Genomic DNA, 22,192 nt, shown 5'->3' on the forward strand with positions numbered 1-22,192 from the left:
CATTATCAGCCTTATATTCCGGTATAGGGTATATGTGTTTGAGTTTCGGTTCAGTGCGCATGATAGTAACGGGATCTCAATGTGCCTTGTCACAAACTACGTTACTTTTCTGCTTTACACCGTCATTTCCAGTTAGATGAAGCTTGAGCTCAAGTAACTGTGCCAATCTTACACAGTGTACAGTAATTCTTTCCAAACAATGCTCCATCAGGTACTCTGCATCAAGGTTTTATTCAACTATACTATTTCTGACGCAGCTTCAGAACTGGAATCAAATCAAATCTAACAAACTGCCAACTAAACCCACAACATACTCAAACACACTAATCACAATGGAATGAGCTAATGACCCAATGTATGATCGCTTAAAGTAAAGAATACTCGTCAAATGTTTATTCATGACAGCATATTGCTACCAGTATAATGGGTGTAAAAACTGTGTTTGTTTTTAGAGCAAACCTTAAAAATACTCTCCCATTGACACAAACGATAGGTCATCAACTATTTACTCTGGTTTTAATTGAGAAAGCCTCAGAGGTGCTATTAGGCAGATGGCTCACAGTCATCAGCACTATTATTCCTATCATAGTTACACATTTTTCTTGTAGAAGCTTGCTTTTCAACTATGTGATAGTGGGATATCCGTTAGAAGGAAGCCTTTATTAAGGTGACTGGTACTATGAGAAGTACATAGCGATAAACCGAATGTTTGATTTCCCTTACGTCTTACATAAGTAGTGGAGTTACTGATTAATGAAAATCAGCTCGTCTTTATTACGACATATTTATTGTGTTGTGATCAGTTTCGTTCGTAGAGCATCTTCAGGTTGCCATGTTGTGCTACAGTAACGACAGAAATCGGCAACCTCAATATGTTCTAAGAACGAAACCGGTCACAACACAATAAATATGTCGTAATAAAGCTGAGGTGGTTTTCATTAATCATTAAAATTGATATCAGCTGTGCCGATGTACTTATCAAGATCATTAAGCAAAAAGTGTTTATGTGTGGCGAAATACGTGATGAAGTAAGAATGTAGCAGCATGTGAAGAAAACTTGGCAAGTGCGCACATGCTCGAGGGGCTTTGAGGATCACCCCTAGCTCTGTGGGAAAGGAAGAACTATAGTGTAGTGAGGTGTTATTATTTCAAGGAAGTGATTTAAAAGTTGGCATTATACAAGTTTTTAATAGGGTTTCAGCTTAATTTTTTTTTTTTTGCTTAAGTCGCCATTCGTCGTCTAAAGTAATAAAAGTACTCCATATCCCTAGATCTAGCACTTCCATCACCTTTTCCTACTCCTCCGCCCCCTACGAATTACCGTGTGAGTACCCATGACTGCTATGACTGCAGTAAAAGATGGCTGCTAATCGTGGGTAGGAAAAAACAATAACAGCATGTTTAAAAGTTCCATCGGCGTCGGGGTCTTTGGAAATGGAGAACAAGCTCTTCTTAGGGGTGGAAAGGAGGCGGTCATGTTATTTGAAAAGGAACCACGTATAATTTCTCATGAGCGCTCTCGGCAGACTCACATTCTGGACGCCGATTTCAACCGCATTCCTGTTAAATACCTGTTCAACGTTTTAACCATTGGGCCATCTTGCTCAGTCAGATATGTGTCCAGATGGTCGATCAAAGTTTGTGGCATAATTATGTACACAAATACAGTGGAACAAGTTAAAATTTATCAGCTTACAAGTTGACGTGATGTTTTCTTTTGAACAAGTTGCCTTTTATGTGTCTTTCCCATCCACTGCATATACAATGGGCGTTCAATAAGTAATGCAACACGTTTCATTTTCTCGGCCGATTTCAGTTTAAAAATGCACAATTCCTTGTTGAACATCGTGCAGTATTTCCACTTTAGCTCCTACAGTCTCATGAAGTCCCCGCAAGCGACTACTTTATTCGTAGCCTCCAAAATGGCGCATGTAACAGAGGTCCATTCAAAGCAGAGACGTGTCATTTATTCGTCGATCTCACGAGTGCCAGCCGGCCGCAAAAAGCTGTGATTCTTGCAACGATGGAACGTGAAAACACTCTCATTAGAGATGACAGAGTGATCACAATGAAACACGTCGCTGCACAGTTGGACGTTTCTGTTGGTAGTGCTGGCACATTTGTCCATCAGTTGGAGGACTCTGAGGTATGTGCCTGCTGAGTTTCTCGCCACCTAACGGAAGACAACAAAAACCAGCGAAGGACCATATGTACAGATTTTGTTCCGCGTTACGCGGCTGGTCGTGACAATTTTTTGTCGAGCATCGTCACAAGTGATGAACCAAGAGGTTCATCCCTTCGAATCGGAAACAAAATGGCAATACATGGAGTGCCCACACCACTTCTTTTCCGAATCAAAATTCAAAGCCACACCCTTGAGCCGATTAAAATTATAACGACGGTTCTGGGACTCTGAAGGAGCTATTATGTTTGATGTCGTCCTTCATGGTGCAGCGATCAACTCTGAAGTTTATTGAGTTAGCCTCAGCAAATTGAAGAAACGACTTCAGCGCAAGCGTCGCCACAAACATGCAGACGAACGTCTTATTCTCCATCTCGACACAAAGACCCACACAATTCTGTGCACGCCAGAGGAGCTCACAGACCCTCATTGGACTGCTCCTCCTCATCCGTCCTATAGCCCGGATCTCGCATCTTCCGACTTCCAGTTGTATGTCCCAATGAAAGATGCACTCTGCTGGATGAGGAGTTTATTGAAGCAACAAGACCTTGGCTTCGACGCCGAGCAGTACAATGGTATGATACAGGCATAAAGGAGGCCCTTCCGATGAGGAGACGTAAGGCTGTGACTCTGAACGGAGACTAAGTTGAAAAGTAGAGTTTTTTAGCCAAAAGAGTAGAGGATAATATGATGTATTGGAATCCTGAATAAAACGAACCTGCTTTCAGAAAAAAAAATTGCATTGCATATTGAGCATTCCTCGTATTTCACTTTGTTTAAACACAACACTGCTTGCAAGAGATATACTTCTACGACGGCAGACGTGGATAATTCACCGAGCGCTTTACCGTATTGACTTTGGAATTACATGAGCACCATGTGACGTTGGAGAACACTCAATAACGTCTGCATCTCTGAAAAATGTCGCGTTACAAGAGCCTGCACTACGTAGAGATTGCAGCATTTCCAGAGTAACTGACTGACGTAATTAATGCTTAAAACACGTACCTTAATGGCATTTTTTGTTAGGGAATAATAACGAAAGATATGTCCAAAATCCTTTGAGTCTTTCTATCACAGGTGAACAATAAACACGAATATCTTGATTTGAAACCAAGATTTATGGAGGGTGCTCTCGCTGACTTACGAGTAACATAGTGAAATTGTCTTTAGTTCTGCCGTTGCGCTACAAGTTTCCTGAAAGTTTGTGAGCCGCCGTTCCTCTCATATCGTTGCACTGTTGATCCATCGTTAGGCCAGATGTTACAAACTTCCAGCAACAAAAAACTGTCGATGGATGTTTGGGCAATCGTTAAAGGAGTAGCAAATATCCGAGGAGTAGCCGAATTTTCTGTGTATTATGGGTTAACCTCGTCTGTGAAAAGCAACCGTTAAAGAGTGGACAAAGTTGTCAACAGAGTCTGGCAAGTATTAGACACGAATATTTGATAGCAAAACTACTGCCTCGATAGTAGCTACAGAACTTAACACGTCTGTAGAATGGACGGCCTCTACGAAGGCAGTGTAACGGAAACTGCCTTACAATGTATTCATGCTAAATACACTGCTGTGACAACCACCGCTGTATCACCTGGATGCGAAGAAAAGGGTGGTGGAAGGAGTGAGGGTATCTATGATTAACTCTAATAAGTATACACGTATACAGTTATACGTGCAGAGCTTGCTCTTTTGGAGAGAGCACCTGCGGGAACCTAATAGTTTAGGTAGTCTTCCTACATACAAGACGTAAGATAGATGGTGTTCAGTTTTATTGGTGCTCGTATTGAGATTTCGGTAAGGCCTATGGACACACCGAGTGGAAAGGAAAATTATGAGGACAGTAAATCTACGAGTGTCGTCCACAAAGTAAGTTCCTTTTCTATTTCTATCCGCGGCAGCGCTACGATCGCAGTTTCGAGCATGTGCGGCAGTTACTCTGACTCAAGGAGAGACATGTACGCAATTTTCAGATCGGTGCTGCTGACGTGTGCTTTGTAGGGCTTCTTTATAATGTCAGCCGTAATTGAAAATACCACCGCGTGTGAAATCAGATCTGTGATTAGTTTTCTAAATGAAAAGAAACTTAAACCAAAGGAAATTCATCGGCAAATCTGAGAGGTTTACGGACAAAATATTATGAGTGATTCAATGGTTAGAAGATGGGTCAGACTGTTCAATGAAGGACGTGATCAAGTGCACGATGAAGAACGAAGTGGACGCCCGTCTGTGGTTACTTATGAACTAGTTCACGCAATTGAAGGGAAGATTAAGCACAACCGTAAGTTTACACTTAGTGCCCTTGCTATGGAAGTTCCGCATATCTCACGATAACCATTTCATGAAACTGTTACTGAAAAACTGAAATTTGGAAAACTTTGCTCACGTTGGGTACCCAAAATTCTAACTGAACAACACAAAAAACAACGGATGGGCAGTGCACTTCAGTTTTTGACACGGTACAATGAAGAAGGCGATGGTTTTCTTTCTTAGATAGTCACGGGGGATGAAACTTGGGTATCGTACGACACCCCAGAAACAGAATCGCAATCAATCTGGACTGGAGGCACACTTCATCCACAAGGAAGGTTAAGCCTAAGCAAATCTTGACACCTCGAATAGTCATGTACATCGTTTTTTGGGACAGAAAAGACATCTTGCTGATTGATTTCTTACCACGAGGCCAAACAATCAATGCACATGGTCACTGTGAGAACATTAATAAATTGCACCGCGCAATACAGAACAAGCCCGATGATTACTGTCAAAAGGTGTTATTTTTTTCCACAATAATGCCTGACCTCACACGGTGAATGTGACCAAACAACTCTTGCGGGAATCTCACTGGGACGCGTTTGATCGTCCTCCTTACAGCCCGGACCTCGCTCCTAGCGACCTCCATCTCTTCTTACACCTAAAATCTGTCCTTGGTGGTCAACAGTTCAACGATGATGACGAACTGGAAGAACATGTTACCACATGCTTGAATACACAGGCGGATATTTGGCGGATGCCAACATCGACGCACTTCTTGTCCACGTGCCTGAGCAAACTCTGCTCTTACAACCGGCAATGCTGGCGCTGTGACGCTTTCAGTACGTGCTTCGGTAGAAGCAGCCCATCAGTCAAGGATTTGGAAACTCTCACGTAAGCACGGGGTGCAGATTGGGGAGCGCGTTGGGGTTCTGCTTCTGTTCCCAGCCAGCTCACAACCTGAACAATCGTTCCTTTCCTGCCCTCTTAGACACCATATCCACGCAGTCTGTCGGTGGCCTCTCAAAGCTCTGATGTATCTCTCAATTCTCATTTACTAAGAGTAAAGCTTGATAATCGACTACTTTTGATGGTTAACTTTAGTTCATATTTCAGTCACCTTCACAAACCGGAAGCCCACAAGCTCTGGCTACCTTCCCATTGGCCAACTTGCACACGTCTGGTATGTAATACATCTCTAAATGAACCAATTCGGATTCAGTGAATGTCGATTGTGCTAAACTCAAGACACCCTGATGAATCACGATATGCACAAGACAGTAGATAATAGAGTCGAAATCCCAGTGGATTAAAGAGGGGAAGATGACTGCAGGAGACTGTGTTTTCCCTACCTGACACCGGAGGGTGCATGTGTAGACGCAAATTTATGGATGACGTTCGCAGACGATTTTCGTATCTCAGTTGGATGCAGCACTTATTCCGTCTAGAAGTCAGAAATATTCTGTGTCGCCATGTTCGTAACGTACGACGACGGGATCGAAACTTTTTCCCTTTTTTCGGAAACAGACATTACATGTGTAGTGTTACGATTAATTATGGCTCGATGTGAATGGTTGGTTGGTTGCGGGTTCCATTGATCAATCGCACGGTATATATATATATATATATATATATATATATATATATATATATATATATATATATATATATATATATATATAGGGTGGTCCATTGATAGTGACAAAGCCAAATATCTCACGAAATAAGCATAAAAAAACTACAAAGAAGGGGCAAACCAGATGGCGCTAAGGTTGGCCCGCTACATGGAGTTGCCATAGGTCAAACGAATATCAACTGCGTTTTTTTAAATAGCAGCCCCCACTTTTTATTACATATTCCTGTAGTACGTAACGAGATATGAATGTTTTAGTTGGCCCGCTTTTTTCTTTTTGTGATAGATGGCGCTGTAATTGTCACAAATGTATAATTTCGTGGTTGATGTGTGGCTATTGTGATCAAAATGCCAAACGGGCGTGTGCTATGTATGCTGCTAGGTATCCTCGACGACATCATCCAAGTGTCCGGACCGTTCGCCGGATAGTTACGTTATTTAAAGAAACAGGAAGAGTTCAGCCACAAATGCAACGTCAACCACGACCTGCAACAAATGATGATGCCCAAGTAAGTGTTTCAGCTGCTGTCGCTGCTAATCCGCACATCAGTAGCAGACATACTGCGCGAGAATCGGGAATCTCAAAAACGTCGGTGTTGAGAATGCTACATCAACACCGATTGCACCCATACCATATTTCTATGAACCAGGAATTGCATGGCGACGATTTTGAACGTCGTGTACAGTTCTGCCACTGGGCACAAGAGAAATTACGGGAAGATGACAGATTTTTTGCACTCGTTCTGTTTAGTGACGAAGCGTCATTCACCAACATCTGTAACGTAAACCAGCATAACATGCACTATTGGGCAACGGAAAATCCACGATGGCTGCGACAAGTGCAACATCAGCGATCTTGGCGGGTTAATGTATGGTGCCGCATTATGGGAGGAAGGATAATTGGCCCCCATTTTATCGATGCCAACCTAAATGTTGCAATGTATGCTGATTTCCTCCGTAATGTTCTACCGATGTTACTACAAGATGTTTCACTGCATGACAGAATGGCGATGTACTTCCAATATAATGGATGTCCGGCACATGGCTAGCGTGCGGTTGAAGTGGTATTGAATAGCGTATTTTATGACAGGTGGATTGGTCGTCGAAGCACAATACCACGGCCCGCTCGTTCACCGGATCTGACGTCTCCGGATTTCTTTCTGTGGGGAAAGTTGAAGGATATTTGCTATCGTGATCCACCGACAACGCCTGACAACATGCGTCAGCGCATTTTCAATGCATGTGCGAACGTTACGGAAGGCGAACTACTCGCTGTTGAGAAGAATGTCGTTACACGTATTGCCAAATGCATTGAGGTTGACGACTTCATTTTGAGCATTTATTGCATTAATGTGATATTTACAGGTACTCGCGCTGTAACAGCATGCGTTCTCAGAAATGATAAGTTCACCAAGGTACATGTATCACATTGCAACAACCGAAATAAAATGTTCAAACGTACCTACGTTGTGTATTTTAATTTAAAAAACCTACCTGTTACCAACTGTTCGTCAAAAATTGTGAGCCATATGTTTGTGACTATTACAGCGTCAGCTATCACAAAGCAAAAAAAGTGGTTCAACTAAAACATTCATATTTCTTTACGTACTACACGAATATGTAATAAAAATGGGGTTTTCTATTTTAAAAAACGCAGCTAATATCCGTTTGATCTTTGGCAGCACCATCTAGTGGGCAAACGATAGCGCCATCTGGTTTCCCCCTTCAAGCTGGACAAGTTTAGATCTTTGTAGTTTTTTCGTTTGACGCTTATTTTGTGAGATATTTGGCCCGGTCACGATCTATTACAATACAGAGTTAAAGATTAATATTTCTATTAATCACTCCATTCCCTTAAATTTCGCATAACGCATATACTATGTTTATAGATTTATTTATACCCGTTCAAGAATTCATCTGTGGTATAGAAGGAGTTGTCAAGGAGATATGATTTCAATTTATTTTTGATGCTATTACTGCTGTCTGTCAGTCATTTTATTTCATCTGGTGATTTGTCGAACATTTTTGTAGCAGCGTATTGTACCTCTTTCTGTGCCAAAGATAGGTTGAGTAAAGGAACGTGTAAGTCTTTCTTTTTTATGATAAGTCACTGTTATTTTTAAACTGTTCCATGTTGTTGAGAACAAATTTCATTAGTGAGTAAATGTACTGTGAGGCTGTTGTAAGAATTCCCAATATTTTAAGAAGATGTCTGCAAGGTGTGCGACTATGAACCTCACACATTATTCTAACCACTTTCTTTTGAGCAGTGAATACTTTTTGTCTAAATGTTCAGTTATCCCAAATTGTGGACGGAAGCACTCGAACTATTGGAAACTTGGACTATCGAACTTCATGAGGGAAAAAGATATAAAACTATGTCGAAAAGGATAAACCACATGAACAACGCCTCACTTGATTTTCCAAACTCTGATTTCTTTGTGGTTAAGAGATTCTTCTCAGCATTCCTATCAAAAAACTATTCCAGGTTCAGCCGGTTTGTACACGTCACCAAGATTAACTTCGACGCCTCCTTATTCTGGAGAACGTTTCTACTATCATTTCTCCTTTCTCAAGTCGATTTAGAACTTCTGACTTAAAGTTGAAAATCACAATTTTCTATCGTTGGTTGTAGCACATCTTTTTAGATGTACACGCTGAAACACGCAACAAATAAAACGAAACGTAGCACTGTGATGTACCGACAATGACAAATCTAAAACACCACTTTCAGCAAAATGTTTGGTTGTGTAAACAATCAAAAAGCAGTAGAACCGTATGCGAGAGGCTGTTAACATGGACGCAACTGGGAGGAATGAGTGGTCCGATAGGTATTGTACTGTGAGCGGCTAGAGGAAACGGAACGAGGATCGTTAGTAGTATTTCCTTTGTTTTTTACGAAGCAGTAATTTATGGAAAACTCGTAATTCCAAGACTCGGGATATCGAGATTCTGCTGTAGTGCCATAACCTTCCAAATGTTGTGATTTCTTCAAATGACGCAGTGAATAATGATACATGCGTTTGGAGCAATAATGTGTACTACTTCTCTGAAGACTACGAGATGCTTAGCAATGATCAAGGAGGAGACAAAAATTGTCAAAAGGAGGTAATGATATAGCTTAGAGAATACATTCCTGATACATGCAGTGGGCGGTGAACGGACGTAGCGGCAGACAATGGGGATTACTGAAGTGGATCTCAGCCAATAGCTACGTTAATACTCCAGGCATCCAGGCTATCTCATTAGCACATCAATAGCGTATAGAGGTAACAACGTAGTGTAATGAGGCGTAACAAACACATATACATGAATCACTGAGTACACTGGATGAGCCATTTAAGCTGAGGCATCGAAATATTTCGGTAACTATGCATCTCCCCTAGGAAACCGTAAAGACCAAATCCGCATGAATGACTCTATCCTGCGAGTAGCACTAAACACTTTAGGCGAAATAAAACATAAATAATTTTTTTGAAATAGGAACACCTGTTATAATCTACATATATATATGTGCTCTACCGGAAAAATTCCCTAATTCGGCAGTACAATTATGGGTGAATTGAAATTTCATTGAAAAGAAACAAGTTCGGCACCACAACGTCTATTTATTACGAAATATGTAGCTGGCGTCAAGTAGCTTATATTGAAAAGTTTTCCATCGATGCACAAATCCACACAATTAATGTCAGTGGAAGGTTTTACCCCTTTGGGACAGGGTTGTGCTAATACAGGTTTCTCAATTCTAATGAATTCGTCTTCATTCAGACGTGTGGAACAGTATGACGTTGTAGGCACACATTCATTAATTGTCCTACAAATAAAAAGCACAGTTCTCAGTTAATTTATTTCTTGTTTTGTAGAACAGCATCTTATAGGTCTTTCATCCCACATTCCTGCTGTTTATTATGTGAGCTATTTCAGACCGATGCCGCTAATTTAACTACTTTCTGAGTAGGAGCCTTCTATTGAAGGAGAAACACCACAATTTGTATCGTCATTCAGGCTGAAAGTTATTGTATTGTCTCATGTACCGTTTAACCGCCTTGGGAAAGATTTACGACATGTCATTGAGTGCACCCAAATAAAACGACTCGTGGAAGTACTATATTTCGGATACGAGGGGGCGAGTGGGAGTGTGGATAGCGAGACTATAGTGTTTGCTTTGTTAACGCTTAGAGTAAATCTCGATGAGTTGCTCGTGATTTGTAAATATCAGAGACTAAGGATCCCAGAATGTTCAGCGACGCTAATGCGAACAACGTCATATAAGACGTGTTAAAGAGCATGTAAAGTGCTGTGAGATAACTAGGTGTTACATTTACTAGGTGTTTTTTCTATCTGGGTGTTTCATAAAAGAACGTGAAATGGCAACTCGTAAATGTCATTTGTTGTATTACGAATGATGCAAAGATGGTGACGAAGACAAATGTTCATAACCCGGTCAGAAAGTTTTCGTGAGAAGGATAAAAGACTGTATTTTGCTCCAAAGTAATCCCTTCACTTAAAGAAGTCTAGTTTGGGAAGTGTTACTGTATTACAAGTACTGACTTTTATGAAATAACTAGAAGGAAATGAAAGACATTTCAGTAAAAGTTATCCATTTTTTCTCATAGACCCTATAGCTCTATAAAAATAGGAATTCTTATGAAAAGCATATTGTTATCTTCTTCTCCAATGTCAGAGCCAACAAAGAGTAGGTGGATAGAACTGAGCCATTCATGCCAATTTAGTCTCTGTTTTACTGCCGGATGTGTAGCCCTAGAGACACTTTCATGTCTCAGATTAGATCCGCGAATAGCCTAGAAACTCTATATATGATAATTGTCATTTTCTGTCGATATGTGCACCACGTTTCCAATAGATTCACACAAATCTACTTAGCACCAGCTACGTATTTCGTAAGAAATAGAAATTTTGGCACAGATTTTTTTCATGGAAATATTAAATCAACACATAATTATTAAGCCGAATCAAGGGATTTTTCTGCTTTCAGAGTCAGAATTACTTAAAATACCAAAATCTCCCAAATACCGATGGAAATTCAGATACATTACTTTTAATAACTTAGAACTTAAAGTTGACGAAAAGTATTTCCTATTCCAGAAATCATACTGATAATGCGGCTTTTAAAATGATATTTGAATTGTCGGATAAATTGGTTTTTTTCCAATTCAGATAGCATTCTGTCTCTTAACGAGGTTAAACAATTGTACACATATACCACATTCTTTCACTGTCCTCTTTCCTGTAGTATTTTCATAGTTTAACAGTGTATGTTCTTGATTTTTGCAAATTCTTGTGATGGAAATCGTTCATATGTACTACGATCTCGCTTTCCGAACTGAAAAAAAAGACTGAAACTCCGTTATGCACACGAAAGTTTCTAAAGAAATATTGTTTTCCCTATATTTTCCGAAATGGTATGTTCCCTAAGTCTGAACTTAAAGAAATATCAGACAGAAAAAGTCGCTGTGCTCCACATTAATGAAATGTTGTATATCTTTTGGACCTGTTAGGAAAATGTAACAACTTTGAAGCGTACTTCTCTCGCTCCCTTTGCAAGGTGATATGACTGTGAATGTCAGTGTGTTAAATCTGAAGTCTGTCATAAGTAAAAAAGTTGTCTGATGAATTCATCGCTCAGCCAAATTAAAACATCGGAGTAAAATCAATGTACAGGTTTGTAGAATTCTCGTTTATGAAGGAAATACATCACTAGAATCGAAACCCAGTAAGTCTATAATACATCACGGGAATTACCTACGGTACGAGCCCACTGAGAACAGTTGCGTTTGAGATATATAACCCCACCAAAGTTGCCAAGTGACAAGAATGAGAAGTGCACAGGTCTACCAGTGATCTTCGTCATTCCTATGATGACTCTCATATTCATCCCTTCATTGTCCATTACATTCAAACAGTAGTTTGTGTTACGGTGCTATTTTTTTAAACCAGTAGCATCGAAACCACTATAGTGTGTAATTATATTAATTTCAGAAGGAAATGATTAAACAGAACAAATAACTGAATGAAAATGTGGGTATGAAACATAGGTTTCTTATGTAAAACATGTGATGGACTGTGGATACATTTTTAAAGTAATTTGCAACGTAGAGATTTAATAAAATGTGATATAGAGCCCACACAGAGAACTCGCTCAGATGTGATGCAATACGCTATCCTGAAGTAAAGTGCCACTTTCATTTACAGATATATTTCTCAGGTGGTTATCAAATGTGTGGAATTCTGATCTGGGAAAATATCTCAGTTCAGAGTTTACCAGGCCAAACCTAGTTAGCTAGGTCCCTCAACTGCCAACTCAGTGGTGCACAAACAAGTATTTATAATCACTGATGAGACAGTATCTCTTTCGTCGAATGACTATATTGATCAGTAAAGATAATGTCGATAATAAAAATAAATTTGATTTGGAATATACTCTTTGAAATTACTGAGGAAGAACGGATAAAATAATTAAGAGAAATGTTAGCAACTACTTACATATATCTCAAACAGAAACTATATGTGTTGGGAGACACAAAAGGAAACAGCACATAAAAAGATAGTGAGGTAATGCAGTAAATTATTTCTCCTTAATTCGGTTTAGTACGCCTTTATTTGACGTGTGGTCTAGCCACCAATCTACAGGACACATCTGAGGCATCAAGGAACCGTCAGTTTGCTAATGGTAGAAAGTGTAGGGTATAAAATAGCGCGGATTGAGTTCAGTGCTCGAGTACAGTAAACGTATTTAAGTGAACGTTAGTTGCAGTAGCTACGTAGAGATAAAAAGAATCACATCTGATAGACTAGGGAGCAGAGCTGCATCAAACAAGTCCTTGAACCAAAGGGCACAAAAAAAAGGAACAAAACCGTATGTAAGATGCTAAGCAATAATGTGTAAAGATCACGTTAGTTCATCTAACAGCCCGCCTGATGCAGACATTAATTATGTACGCTTGCGTTTTTTGGGCAGCTTTTCTCATGATCCAGCGGAACTCTTCTGGCGAATAGACGTTCGAGCAGTTTTTTCTGGTGATACCAATTTACATACGAAATAGGAAGCCGACCGGAGATAATACCTAAATTCACGCGTATACTTGCTCGAATGCGATGAATGTCACGCTTCTTACATTGGCCAAACTGGCAGAACACTGAAAGATTTCAAGAACTCCTGTTAAATAACAATTCCACGTTAAGCATAAACCGGCCTCTGTGGAACATCTGACGTCCAATGGCCATCGCTCTCCCACGCTGCAAAGTTTAAAGACTCTCTACAATGCTCAAAACGGAACAAAACGTCAACATCCTGGAGGGATTGGAAATAGCTGAGCATATAGGGGAAACAGACCGGCGACACCTGTACAGTCAATTGTCTGGATGGTATCAATTGTATTTTAACACTATGACGTCATTGTTTAATGTCAATAGCTTAGCACCGATGCTACGTAATTAAATCGTGCCATCTACTACATATTTCGAAAGATTATCTGTTAAATTTCTAAAATTTGAAGTTTTATGATTCGTATCTTTTAGTTTTTGCACTCAGTAGCTACTCTGTATTACGGGCGTTCTATGTTATGCACACTTTACGTATTTAACAAGACGGGCCATTATGGTTCGATAAATAGAAAAGAATTTTTTTTATTTTTAATTTTTTTACTTTATTGATTGTTACTATTCTGCTTGTAACGGATAGCTGATACAGCCGCTCTTGCGCAGATGTAACTCTTTTTTTAACAAGAACATTCATTGTTGTCTGAAAAGGGGGGAATCAACACTGATTATTTCTGCCAGCGTTTACTCGGAAGGACGTCTGTGTTTTGTACAGGATGCCATGTAGTTAACAATGGCAGTGAAACTTCCTGGCAGATTAAAACTGTGTGCCCGACCGAGACTCGAAATCGGGACCATTGCCTTTCGCGGGCAAGTGCTCTACCATCTGAGCTACCGAAGCACGACTCACGCCCAGTACTTACAGCTTTACTTCTGCCAGTATCTCGTCTCCTACCTTCCAAACTTTACAGAAGCTCTCCTGCGAACCTTGCAGAACTAGCACTCCTGAAAGAAAGGATACTGCGGAACACGGCTTAGCCACAGCCGGGGGATGTTTCCAGAATGAGTTTTCACTCTGCAGCGGAGTGTGCGCTGATATGAAACTTCCTGGCAGATTAAAACTGTGTGCCCGACCGAGACTCGAACTCGGGACCTTTGCCTTTCGCGGGCAAGTGCTCTACCATCTGACCTACCGAAGTACGACTCACGCCCAGTACTCACAGCTTTACTTCTGCCAGTATCTCGTCTCCTGCCTGGAGACATCCCCCAGGCTGTGGCTAAGCCGTGTCCCCGCAGTATCCTTTCTTTCAGGAGTGCTAGTTCTGCAAGGTTCGCAGGAGAGCTTCTGTAAAGTTTGGAAGGTAGGTCCCGAGTTTGAGTCTCGGTCGGGCACACAGTTTTAATCTGCCAGGAAGTTTCATATCAGCGCACACTCCGCTGCAGAGTGAAAATCTCATTCTGGAAACAATGGCAGTTTTTAACGTTGACGTTACTACCCATTTTATTTCATGATTCTATTTGCATTATCAGCGTCCCATTGATGTGTATTAGATGCCTCAATTGCTTGCCATCTTGACAAACAGCATTGACACTGTTAGTCAGTAGTGAAGGCACCATCTCATGCATCAGGGTGTGGGGAGGGGCGTAGATTCTGATTTTATGTAGATTGGGACACTCAAGATTGGTATTTAGAGCTCCGTTATATACTTTTGTGCTTTCCCATTATGGCATTGTATTTTTATAAACTATAGTTCTTGATTTTTGTGCACCCTGAGTATTTTTTTGCACCCTGATTATTCTGGCTACTAACGTAAGCATTTTATAAGCAATTTTTAGAACACCAAACATATATAATAACTTTGCTGATACCGAAAGATTCAGCTATTGAACACTATCATAGGTCACTGGCTGCAGGCGCCGTCTGCCGAGATCTGCGCACACTAGTCTAAGTGGTCTTGTAAGTTTTCATATCCAGTGTGATATATGCAGCCAGAATATGTAATACACTATCCACCATGTTTATGATGTTTGTTAATTGATTTATTGTATGCCTGATCGCGTTTGGCTTGCATTGGACTACACCACTTGCCGTAATAAGGTAGGCTGATGATTTCATCTTATTTCTAGTGTGGATTGTCAATTCAGGGACGAAGCAGGTTTCATATTTTTTTTTAAAAAAGTCTTTTGGTCATCTTCTGTTTTATTTTAGTTAATAGGAAACCGCACAGTGTGTTTAAAGATTTGATAAGGGGCACTTAAATGCTGGGATATTTTATGCGTGGTACCCTACATACCCATCGCTTTCACGCTTTATAGGTAATCATTGGCGTCACGCTACTATTATGAAATTTTATATTTCTTCCGTAGGCCAATCCGAAAATGCTTAAATGAAGTTGAAACCTGTCATTGGGAAATAATTAAAAAAATTGACAATGCTACCAAGATTGCTTTTTTTTCTTCATGTAAGTCCATTTTCTTCGTAAAGTCTTTCAGAGACATATATTTTACCAGTGAATTATGCAAGCTCACATCACAATGTTGTGTCTAACACATAGGTCAACTGTTAACAGCATCGTGTTCGATGATTGCCTAAAGGTCAGTTCAGGATACGAATTTTTGTGTGACTGCCCTGAGGCGTAAACTCTGGTTTACAGTGTAACGTTAACTGTGTACAAGATGTCCTGTTTACGGATTACGTTTTTAGGTGAACTCTGTTTACATCTTACCAGTGGTGAATCTGTGGAGATCGTGATTTTTCACTCTGGTTACAGCTGAATAATTTTAATTAACAGTTAAAACATCGAAACTGAAATCAATTACCACGTTGAATTAAAAGAAAACTCGCATTTGACATCTCTACGAAATTTTGGTTTTGAAAGTCATGTTCAAATCACAACTGACTGGCACAGCTATATTTGTTACTCGAATATGTAGCTACCGGATAAAATAAAATAACGCGGAACTTGAAGTAAAGTTAATTACATTTTTCTCTTCCTATCATATTTAACAAGCGCTGACAGAAAAATTAAATTGATTATATGTTTCTATAGGTATGGTGCAGGTCGGTATTCAGGAAAAGTAACACAAAGTTTACGTGGGTATAAAGCACATAAATTTTTTTACGACGTATTTCTCATTTTTGGGTAACTTGGACTGGAACAGGTGTATGCCACTGTTCGAAAATATGACTAAAAAGAGGGTTCTCCATTTAAAGGAAGAAAGAAAGTAATAAAGTAGGGTGTATTTCGGTTTTAAAGTAGAATGTATTAACTATATTTAACATAATTTTAAGCGTATGTGTAATTTGGCATTTATAATGTTAAAACCTAAACTATGCATATGAAGATAAAGTTTAGTTTAGAATGATATTTGCGTAGAAAATTAAACAAGAAAATCTCTTTAAACTACCCTAGTTTCAACTGCGATACTTCAGAAAGAACTGTGTTGTTTCTGATGGAGAAGACTGCGAGGTCTGAGTGCAAACCACAACATTTGACGTATGAACTGAAATGAGATATTTCGACGATGATATATTTACGTAAATACAATTACCGGATCAATGGATACAGTGATTAATTATCGTTAAAGAGGCAAAGCAGCGATAATTTGATGTGGTTTTCCTATACACAGAAGAGGCGATTAATTCAAAATTCGGAATTCCGCGTTGCAGCTATGCATACACCATTGCGAGTTGCAATAAAGTGCTAGGAACAGCACCGGGGAAAATAAAAATTTATATCACTTGTAGATTACACAATATAACAGATGGAATGGAATTAGAAAAATATGTTTAAATATAAATTTTATTTGCCGATGTGAAATTCACGTTTTTTCTCGTTTTTCTTGCGAGATGTGTGGAATGGACTTAATCTGGGTAATATGTGTATTGCACAAGAAATACTGCGAAATAGTGACCCCAATATTCCGTCCTTCGTCACTAGTTTTTAACCTAGGAAGAATAATTGCTTCCTGCCCTACCCTACAACTTCACTAACACTGTATTCTATCTTCGGAATGTGTCTACTCATACAAACATAGCTGTTTGTTACATTAATGTTGGAAGTCCTGTGCTATCCAGCCATTGTGTATTTGCGTACTGAGTGTTTCGATACTTTCAATTATTCATCGTACAGTAACAAAAAATCTAACCTAAATACAGGGTGTTTCAGTAAATGTGTTTGCCTCTGTAAGTTACGAAGTAGTAGAGGATGGAAATATTTATTGCGGTAGGTCAACATAAGAAACGTTACACTGTCTGTGGAGCCATGAAAATAGTTTATTTTGTTACTTTCCAAAGAGTTACAGCAAAAAGATACAATTCTGTAAATGGAACAATAGTTGTTTCTATCATGCACTGGAATCAGTAACACCAGCTGTGTATACACAAATTTAAATTATATTCCTATCACTTTTAGTTTGGGAGGTACAACCCTTCAATGTTTCAGGGGCAGATACTACACACTGTACATAATACATGGCTGTGTGGTGGGTGATGGATGTTCTGTCGGTGGGAAGTTGATTTAAATGAAATGTTCAAATGTGTGTCCATGTTCCTGAATGCACAATGCAATGCGTCTTCTAAAGGATCTGCGGAAGAGATGTAGCATCGCCGGTGTCACAAAGCAACATGTGTCCTCGATGCGCCGTTTTAGATCATCAGGGGATGTGCGCTCAGATATCCGCACAAAAAGAAATCTAATGGTGTTCCACAACAGCACGCACATAGTGGGCTGGGTGTCCATCGTGCTGCATCCACATATGGACTCTTGTGTGTTCAAGGACACCACCCAAACTGTAGTTTATAAACGCGCGATATAACTGACCTGTCAGTGTACCTGAGAAGTGTGTGGACCGATGATTTCATGTCCAAGGATTCCACATCATTCATTAATAGCCCACCTACGTTGACGGTCGACAGGTCTTACCCACCGAGGATTGTTTGCGGTTCAGTATTTCACGTTATGCCTATTCACTGCACCATAATTTGTGAACTTTTACTCATCAGAGAACATAACACCTTATGAAGACTCTAGCGTGATGTTATGCATGGCCCATTCACAGAATGTAACTCTCGCACGGAAATCGTTCCCATGCAGCTCCTGGCTCAGTGACAGGCGGTACGGGTGAAAGCTCTAGCCGTGTACTATACGCCACACAGATGTGAGACTGACACCAGCGACTGCACCAACGGCTCGTAAGCTGTCATGAGGATTGTGGTGTACTGCAGCTAAAACAAACACCTCCGTCCCCTCACTTCTTGAAGTTCTTCGTCTGTTACTGCCTGTTTCTCGAAGTCGTTGTTCGGCACGTAAGAACGTAACGGCTGCCGGAGCTCTTCGCCTCGGATATCTCACGGCGTACACCATGGTTGCTTCAGTGGCATCGTGTCGGCGCTCGCCGAGAATCAGCAACACTCAACTTATTCGTTTTTCGTGTATGCCATCTTCATATGATGACAGTAACTGTAGTATATTGAGCACCTTTGTTTGTGTGGCTCAAACTGTCGGGTATACGGCCTTGTGCGGCGACAGTCGGCAGTCGAACAGCGCAATGTGCAAGCTTCTCGCTCTATGACACCGGCGACGCTACAGCTCGGCCACATCACATTTTGAAGGCGCATTGCGTTGTGCGCAGCGTGTGTGGTATCTGCCCCTGAAACTTTCAAGGGTTGTAGCTCCCAAACTAAAACTGATAGGAATGTAATTTAAATTGATGTATACAAAGCTAATATTACTGATTCCAGTGCATGATAAAATCAACTATTGTTACATTTAAAAAAATTGTATCTCTTTGCTGTATCTCTTTCGATAATAACACAACAAACTATGTCCATAGCTCCGCAGACAATGTAACGTTTCTTATGGTGACCTACCACAGTAAATATTTCCGTCGCCTGTTTCTTCGTAACTTACAGAGGCAAACACATTTAGTGAAACACCCTGTATATGTCAGAAAGTTCCTCTGAATAGTGTCAATAATAAACGCACGTTTTACGAAGTTCTCACATGATGAACACAAAAAAATGCTGAAGATGTCCTCCGCTTCCTTCCATACATGTTTAATCCTCAGATCAATTGCAAGAGTCTGTCAAACACCTCGGAAAGTTCTGTACGTTTTCAGTGGAAAGAGTTCCCTTGAGTTTTGCGATTAGCAGGAGAAGGTCTTCGGAGCCATCGAAGATGAAACGATTCTGCTTTTCACCTTGTACCATTGACACAATAACATGAGACTACGCTATCAAATGCAACAACGATACTTGAGAGATCGCAACAAGCGTTTGGTTAAGCAAAGCGTTGCAGGTACTGTCGGTTGCATTCATGTAGGACGATTTTTTTTCCTCATATCGTGGTTACTGTGTAAAAGGAGAGGTTTTTATGGTTCCGTACCTCAGTCGGGAGGAAGGAGACCTTGATAAAATCGTTGTGTTGTCTATCTGACGGCCTGTAAGAACAGATTTTCTCCGCAATGCGTCGAAGTATCAAGCTGAAATTTATGTAACAGCCTAAGGTCTACTGTTTCTTGGCGGTGTGAAAACTTCAAGCTTCAAGTTGATAAATCAAAAGATACGGCCATTTGTATCACGTATTTCGATACACGACCAACTCACTCATCCAATTTTAAGGGTAACTTCTCGTTGATGTAGAAGTATCAAATTTGATAAGAAGCAAGGGTTCACAGTACAAGTGCAAGTAAAGAAAAAAAAAACACACAAACCGGAAACTGTTAATTCCTTATTTTATCCCACTACTTTCTTCTTTTCTTGTTCGTCTTTTTGTCGGTCGACTCCCTTTTTCCCAGGAATAGGTATTAAGTTGAAATATGTTTCAAATATTAAGGTCTACAGTCCCTAGGAGGAGTAAATGATTTAAGCTTCTAAGTGAACACAATCAAAAGGTACGACTATGTATGTCACATATATTGATACACGGAAACTCCATCATCAAAATCTATAGATGAAATAGCTTTGTACATGACGTGCCTGATGGAATAGAGACGTCAGATCCACTTGAGCGCCGAAATGGCTGGACGTGTTTACTCTTCCTCTCCGCAGAATCGTTTCGGGTTGTAGCAATTCGTTGCTTACGTGGTGTGTTGCGACATTTACGAGTGGTTTTCCATCGTTGAATTCTCTTTTGTGTTCATTTTGTGCTTCTCTGTCAACATGTCGTCCAAGTTGATCTCACACGAAAAACTGTTGGTTTGGCTATTGACAAGTCCGCCCGTAATACGCAAACCAAGTTGCCTTTAAGTTCCTGATTCTTGGTTGATATTACTTCAGATCGGGTTCACATCGCGTGTTTCTGATACTGAGCTTTAAGTCTTCTTTGTAAAATTCGTGAATCCCCTCCAAGTCGACAGGTTGTCACTTGAACACGTACATCAGGTTTCGTTCGGCCATAGGGACAGGTCAGTTAGTGTTGTATTCCTTGCCAATACTTATGTTGCCGCCAGAAGTACATGATCAGTTTCTTAAGGATGTGTTGTTTGAATTTGGTAATGTTAAGGGCATTCGCTTGAAACGCTGGTCGAGTCTGTACTGCCTTTATTCCTATGTTGCCGGCCCGTGTGACCGAGCGGTTGTAGGCGCTACGATCTGGAACCGCGCGACCGCTACGGTCGCAGGTTCGCATCCTGCCTTGGGCATGGATGTGTGTGATGTCCTTAGGTTAGTTAGGTTTAAGTAGTTCTAAGCTCTAGGGGACTGATGACCTCAGAAGCTAAGACCCATAGTGCTCAGAGCCATTTGCACCATATTGCTATGTTGATAAACATTTTGTCGAGAGGTACATTAAACACAACTACTCGTCATATCTTCATATGTGTCGGTTTTGGATCCATGTTACCCTTAGAGCTTCTTATTATGTTAGGAGAGTGGTCACCAGCGCCTCAATTGTACTAAGTGGAAGTTTGTTCTCAAAAATTCTCTTGAACAGCGACATACGAGAGCAGATCTCGTTTCGCCTGGTTCTCTAGCTTGGCAGTCTACAGCCTGATATGATTTTAAACGCGGGAAACTTTCACCTGTCAAAACCCTGGGACGGGTTTTGCGCCGTCTGCTCACTGGGGCGATGCTCAGGTGCTGCAACATAATCGACGTCGTACCCAGTACGCAGATGTTTCCGGTGTGGAATCAGCGGTGTTACCCCCTCCCACGTCAAGTGTCTCTTTTGATGATACACACTGCGCAGTAGACTCCCGTCCTCTTGTCGACGCTGTGGGGAAGGCGGATTCGGGCGTTCGTTCGACCTCTGGCGTGTATCCTGTGGAGTTGCGTCAGGAATCTTGCAGGAGGTATTGTTTACCATCTTTTCTTTCCCTGGGCTTCAGATCTTTTTCAGTATAGCACCAGAAGACTCTACTAGTACGGCTCTATTTTCTCATGAAGGTATTCCCCCACTAATATTAATGGATTCGATTCTGGACGCAGGAACGGCTATCGTCTTCTACAATTATCCTGGTTGTGCTTCATATACTGTCTGGCAAGGTGCTTCGTTCGAAGTTTTACTGGAGGATGTTTACCTTATGCGTAAGAATCCTCGGAACCTTTTCCTGGATGGTGACTTCACTTGCGTGCTTCGCGCCGTTGACCTGAACCTGACTTTAATCTTATGCGTGATGTCCATGAATTGGTAAGAACGACGCGTCTGAGGGATATTTGGGAACAAATTTCCGACGCCGAAAGCAGGATCTACAGGTTTTGTTTGTAGAATGTTTCGTCTCATGAAATTTTTACAGTCGACGTAATTCCTGCGCCATTCACCGACCACTGTGGTGTTGCAACGGGTATCAACTCCACTCATCAACCCACTAAATATTGTCGTGTTCAGTGGTTGCTCAACGTTTCCCATCTCGCTGATGCGTCTATTGATGCCGTGATTTGTGCTGAGTGAGAGTTTTGCCTCCGTTCCTTACAGCGTTAAGCGTCCTTATTGGGATGGCGGTCTGAATCTGAAAAGCTGCAAATCCGAAAAACCGCTGATATGTTATTGTGCTGCAAGGACGAGAGACTTTCCGAACACATACAAGTTTTATAATACCGTTGTTCGTAGATTATATGCATGAGCAGC

Source organism: Schistocerca piceifrons, chromosome 6, assembly GCF_021461385.2.
Source record: "Schistocerca piceifrons isolate TAMUIC-IGC-003096 chromosome 6, iqSchPice1.1, whole genome shotgun sequence".
Taxonomy (NCBI): Eukaryota; Metazoa; Arthropoda; class Insecta; order Orthoptera; family Acrididae; genus Schistocerca; species Schistocerca piceifrons.